The sequence below is a fragment of the Sturnus vulgaris genome, chromosome 1, assembly GCF_052056855.1.
Source record: "Sturnus vulgaris isolate bStuVul1 chromosome 1, bStuVul1.hap1, whole genome shotgun sequence".
Taxonomy (NCBI): domain Eukaryota; kingdom Metazoa; phylum Chordata; class Aves; order Passeriformes; family Sturnidae; genus Sturnus; species Sturnus vulgaris.
Genome location: NC_142243.1, coordinates 121,036,941 through 121,043,356, shown reverse-complemented (window position 1 = coordinate 121,043,356; position 6,416 = coordinate 121,036,941).

Sequence of the window (6,416 nt, the reverse complement as noted above, 5' to 3'; positions counted from 1 at the left end):
TCCCTCTCTGTGTGTGAGACTTAATAGTTCTGAGCTATTAAATATAGGAATAAATAAAGACTTTGTCAGATATCATTTACTCAATAGTTATTAAACAACTGCATGTTCTGCCCCCTGCGAGAAATTTATTTCTATGTTGAAGTCCAGGGCAGGTCCCAGATGCTATCAATCATTCTTTTACAAGATTTGTACAGTTTTGAATGTACAGTAGCATCTACATAACAGGGTATTTCAAAATATGCAACAGGCATTCTGGAAAATACACTGATCATGAAAGAGTGATAAGGTTATACAGTATGTTAATGTTGCTGATTCACTTTTTGGGAATGAGGAAATACAAGTTTGCACTAAGGAAAAAGATTCATGTAAAACATTGTATGAAAGGACTGCAAAATTGATGATAGATTGTAAATAATCGTAGAATAAAATTACAAGTGATGGTCAATTAAATAGAATGTAATAGCTCAAAGTTAACACTGTGACAAAGTAAAGCAGCTAAATTAGTGTATGCTGCTTTTAAAATGGAAATTACTGAATTTAACCAACAATGATTTTGCTTCCTATATACTTTGATTTTATTTCCTTTGTTAATGTAGTGTGTTATTTTTAGTGGGCTCCATTATCTGGGAGCATGAATCATGACAGAATCTTTTCAAACTGGCAAGTTCTTCTCCACAGAGATACTAATGTATACTAAAGTATTGGTATATTTGAGACCAGTGTGTGCTAAATGTTTGGCTTAAGGGAACATGAAGCCATATCACAGCAGGCTGTGTCTACAACAGTGATTCTACAACTGACAGATCTTCTCTTGTTAGTTCTTATATATATGCCCTTTAATACTTACATTCTCTCTGTGAAACCCTCCTGACCATCAGCCTATTTTTAGTTTAAATATCACTCATATTTTGTGTAAAATGTATGCCTCTTGCTGCTTTGCTCCTAATCACATAGAGCAGCCTATCTTTTGGTGTACAAATTGCTCATCATTATTGCCTGCTTGAAGCTGGGCTCTGCCATCATCCTGACTACGGCCTGAGGGCTACAGAGGATTCCCAGTAGATGGAGTTTATATAGCTGGTTTACTTTTGCTCTGCATCATAGCACTATTTGGGCTGTACTTTTCCCAGCCCATTAGCAAACAGCCCATGGCCTGTTCCTACCCATCTCAAGATACTCCATGTGCTAGATCAGAAAAAGCATGAAACTGTTTTACAGACCCTGCTAGATACCCCCCTGTTTGTCAAAGTATTTTTAGGTGACCTGTAGTAAGAAAACTTTCTTTAGTTCCATTTAGGCTGTGACATTTTTACTCCAGCACAGCTGCTTATGTGTTTCATTTCTGTCTCAAGATTCGGCTTGGATGAGCTGTAGGTAAATATACACAAAACTAGTATTTTAGGAGCCTCACATGCTAGCCTGCTTGCCTGAGGATATGCACAGAGTGCTATTCTCTAATTTTAGTTTAATTTCATAATTTTCTGATGTTCAAGGAGAATTGTCAGGAACAATTCCATTATTATTTCAAAGACAAACTCTGTGGTTTCCATCTCATCTTTGTCATTAAAATAAAGTCTACTGTATCAAAGAGATATGGTGTGCTGAGACACCATTTGCTAGGACAGTCATCTGTTCCATACATTTGCTTTGGCACTTATTTTGGAAAAGCAGTATTAAATACATTATGGAAAGGGTGCACAATTGTACCATCTTGTGATTTTTTGTTTGCCATGGTGGAAAATACCTGTAAACTTTTCTGAAGTAATATTCTGAATGTGACTGCAGCATTTTGACTCCTGCACTCTTGATTACTTCATTAGATAAATGAAATATTTTTACTGCCTGGCTCTTCATGTCATAGCAGAGCCCTATTTCTTTTTCCCCCTAAGACCTATACCTTTTTTTTTTCTTTTTTCTTTTTTCTTCTTTTTTCCTCAGAAATGGCAGAAAGTTGGATCTTTTTCACAGGATTCTCTGGTTTTCATTCTTACTCAAGAAGTTCTGCAACTTTTGTCTTTGGTAAAATGAGTGGTTTGGCTCTGCTCCCAGCATCCATACCACATCCCATTCCATTAATCTGACTTCTAAACTTAGGAAATTTTCATCAATAACCTTACAAAGCTGTCTAAAATCGTTCTCTCAGTGACGCTTGCTTTTTTTCCTTGATGCTTTTTGCTGTGTAGTTTGCTTAGTGGTTAGATTTAAAAGTCATACAGCATAGTGCTGTAGATGTTAGCTGCTAACCAGAAGAAGAGGAGCTGGAAGGTTAACTCCAGCTCTAGCTCCAAGTTCGCTTGCTCTGACAGATCTGGAGAGAATTAAAGTAATCCCTCTTTCAAACCCTGTGTCTAGAGCCTGCTGTCTATAAAAGGATGTCTATGCAAGATGAGTTCTCTGTTAATGTTCTTAGACTGAAACCTGTGAATCAGAACATTTGATATTTTGTATTTGCACCACTCTAAAATAATACAAATCTGGGAAAGGAAGAAATTTTATTTTCTTTGAAATATGTAAGACCTCCACCGACTTTGCCAGCACAGCCACTCAGCATCCCCAGGATTAAGGTATTTATAGCACATTATTTAGGCACAAAATAAATATGTTTTATTTATATTTTAATATCCGGATATTCACAAAAGAATACCATGAACAAATAGGCACCAAAGTGGGATTCCCCCATTAATATATGTAGGAAGAGTGCAACTTAAATTCTGTTTTAAAGCAGAGATATCTTGTACTGTACATATATAGACCAAACCAACTTAGGTAATTTCAAAATAAAGATAAAATTGTGTTGATTGGTAGACAGTACATTCATCATACGCATTCAGTCTACCAATAGTAACTGCATTTCCTCATTAATGACAAATGTCTCTTCATTATCTCTGCTTGTAGCTCTGTGTTACTTACAAGAATGAATTTATTTCCTGTCGTGCCTTACTGTAAAATAGCAAGTTAAATATAGACTCTGAGTTCAGTGTAAAATGCGTAAATAATACTTTCAGTATACAAAAGTTAGAGCTAAGACCCCTTTTTTCTAAATATAAATTAATTGAATGAATAAATAAATATAAAATACAGCTGAAATAACTAATTAGATGACGGAACCCATAAGCCATTGGCTGTTGTGAATCCATTTTTATTTTAACAGCCTCATCGAAGAGAGATATACAATCTTTGCTATATTTCATTCCAGACATAAAAGCTGTCCATTTTTTTAAAGCTTTTCATTAACTTATGTAACTAAACATCTGATCAGCTGCTGGATCAACACCACTCAAAAGTGTTTACAGGGAAGAGAGCTCAGGATTATTTTTTTCTAAGCAGTGGTTTTTGCTTCCAGTTACTTCATTGATTTCTGTTTGCAGGTGTTTTGATCTTTCAGATCAGTACCTGCATCTCATAAAGTCATGCTGATTCTGGCATGACAGTGCTTTCTGTTATTGTGACATTTCGCAGTGTTCTTTCTGTTTTAGTTGGCTAGTCATGGCCACTTCTATTACCTAATCTTTACTGCAAGGTCTGGAATTAAGCTCCCTAATTAGACAAGGCAGTCAAGGTTTGGTCCCAGTCCTGTGTTGTGGCAAACTTAGTTTACTTTAGGCTGATCACCCATCACTTTAAAGATCCCAGTATTTATTATTTTCAATCAAATCTCCATTTCTTGCAACAATAATTCTGAAGTCTTACCAAAGAATGCTCTTCATAGGTAATATGTAATGCATGAATTATACACATTAAGATGCACTGCTCAGATCAAATACAGAATTTATAATAAGTAACCATCCCTCTATAATTAAATTAAATCAGCAAGAATAATTAAAATATTAACAAACAGTGTATTGATTAATGTTATGTTATATTTATTGTAGGGAGTTGCTCAGATAGGATGCCTATCAAGTGTCTCTAAGCTTAATATACTAGATTTTAAAAATTATATGCTTACATAAATTATATGGCCACATGTGACTGCCTGGTGAACAAGATTAGAAAGACCTTTCTTTGGTTAGTTATGTGCCAGCATTAAAATCATGACTACTCAGTCTTTCTCACTTGTTTTCATTTAGAAGAGGAAGTTTCTTTTCTTTACTCAGGAAATTCTGAAAATTAAAGGACATATCCATCTTAATGTTCTAGGCACAATGAGTTGGGAAGAGAATGTCCTACACTGAGGCTTAGTAGGAGCCAAATATTGTGCATACTAAGCAGTACTTGTTCACTTATATTAACTTAGTGTTTTTCAGAGCTATTGTGACTTGCTATGAATAAGCAATCAAATAGCAAATTTTAAAGAGGAGAGACTGACAGCTGGCATACATTCCATGAAAAGAAATAATATTTTGCTCCTTGCTTTTGTTTTGGTAGCTTTTAAATAGATCCACTAGGTGGTGCTTGAAATACAGGGGCAACTGGAAATCGTTGTGACTAAGAAATATTAAATATAGGAATATTCTTGGCAACAGGAATAAGATTGCTATCCAAATGCTTGGGCTCCTCCTTTTCCAGAATCGAGTTTTCTGTTACAGAACTAAAACTAGATGTTCACCGTTATGGAGATGTACTGCTCTCCGTTATAAATTTCAGTGGTTCTTCACCTTTGGTGCCCTCCTAATGGATTGTTTTCCATTAGTCTTTTTGGCATTTGAATAAAAAGTTTATGTCCAGACTCAAAGTGATTTGGATAAGTAATTCTTTAAATACATTAAATAAAGATAAATCTTGGCATTGCCTGAGTGCTTTATCACTCAGAAGAGAAGTTTAACTTCCAGTAAGGAACGCAGGAAGACTGTTGTGATACAGCACACGGCCAGGAAGGCTCCTATAGCCAGTTATTCAGTATGAATTATGGACACTATTCCAATTTCCTTGTGGAGACCAAGGCTTGTTTTCAAGTTATTCTTTAACCATGTGCTGTGCAATCACTCATCCCAATGTAAACTGGCTTCTTTGGAGCTGTAAAAAAGGTACATCTGCCCCAGACTTCCTGGTCAGCTCTGCACCAGTCGCCCAATAATTCTTCTACCTTGCAATCTGACAATAAAAGCTTCTGGCAAAATAATTTGTTCCTAACACTGCTCCTCTATTAAAGAGGGTGTTAGTCCTGTCAAACTGCTGTCCATGCCCCAGTGGGAACTCGAAAGTTTCCTCTCCTTCTGCCTTGAAGGTGAAATTCTGGTGATCCAGGCTTCCCTCGGCACATGGTTTTGAGGGAAGTGCCTTTCAAAAGGCATTTTTTTGTTTCTTGCAGACTCCAGAAGAACTCCTTTAATTTGTATGGTATGGGGAGGAGAGATGGAGGAGAGGGAGGAAACACGCTGAACTTGTGCCTATCCTTTTTCCTTGCCTATGCACCTCAGGCAGGTGGCTGAGGACACTCACACCACCTGTTCAAATCTTGCCCAAGGAGCAAGGCAAAGGTGAGACCAGGAGAGGGATCTGATTGATAGGGCAGGTCTAGGAGGGCTTCAAGTCAGGGGTGAGGGAGCTGAAGAACTGAACTGGGGGAGCCCAGTGGGAAACTCAAGGTAAGACTGAGGGTGGGACGGGAATTGGAGGTGCTGCACCAGGAGTTATTGCTGATTAGGAAAATCAAATTAATCACAGCTGGAATAGTTTAAGGGACACAGGACAAATTTAGAGTTAGCCAAGCTTCTGTTATTCATAGAAAAAATGTTTAAAATTATTATATGAAGGAAAAGCATTGTGTGAATTGCTAATTTGAAGAGATTCTAGAGAGGCTGTTATTAAGGTCTCTAAAGGGTGCACATGCCAACCTGGAGAATTCAGACCTAATTGCTGCTAAGTGCACTGCAGTGAGATTTCATCTGTCATTTAGGTGTAGCAAAAAGTCTGATTTGCTCACGGCCAAAGCGCAAAGGCCTTTTTCACTACAAGGGTGGGAAGCACAGTCAGGTGTACAAACTAGGATGATGCACATGAGAAGCTAGCCTTTCACCTTTATATGTCCACACCAAGTCTTTTCATGTTTAAAATGTAGTCTATGAAGAAACAGTCTAAGGATATTTATCTTAAAGAAAATTAAGGATTTGGGTCACTGGAAAGCTATAGAGAAGAAATTAATCAGAAACTCAGCATTTTGTGAAAAGATAATTTACAGGACATGAAAAAATAGGCTTAATTTTCTGTATTGCATCTTGGAATAATTATGATATCCATAATCTGAAATACCCAAATTAGAAAATGTTAGTGCAGCCCTTAATTAATATGAAGTTGATTGTTCAAGTCTTCCTCATTCTCACTGTCTTTGTTATTGTAGGTCTGAAATGGATATACAAGTTTTATAAACGACACTATTTTCTTTCTTCAGTTTGTTTTTGTTGCTAAAGTTTAATGCCAGTTTTAGTTTTGTAGCTGAGTGCCTTCTTTTCTCAATATGCCAAACTTCCAAAAATCAA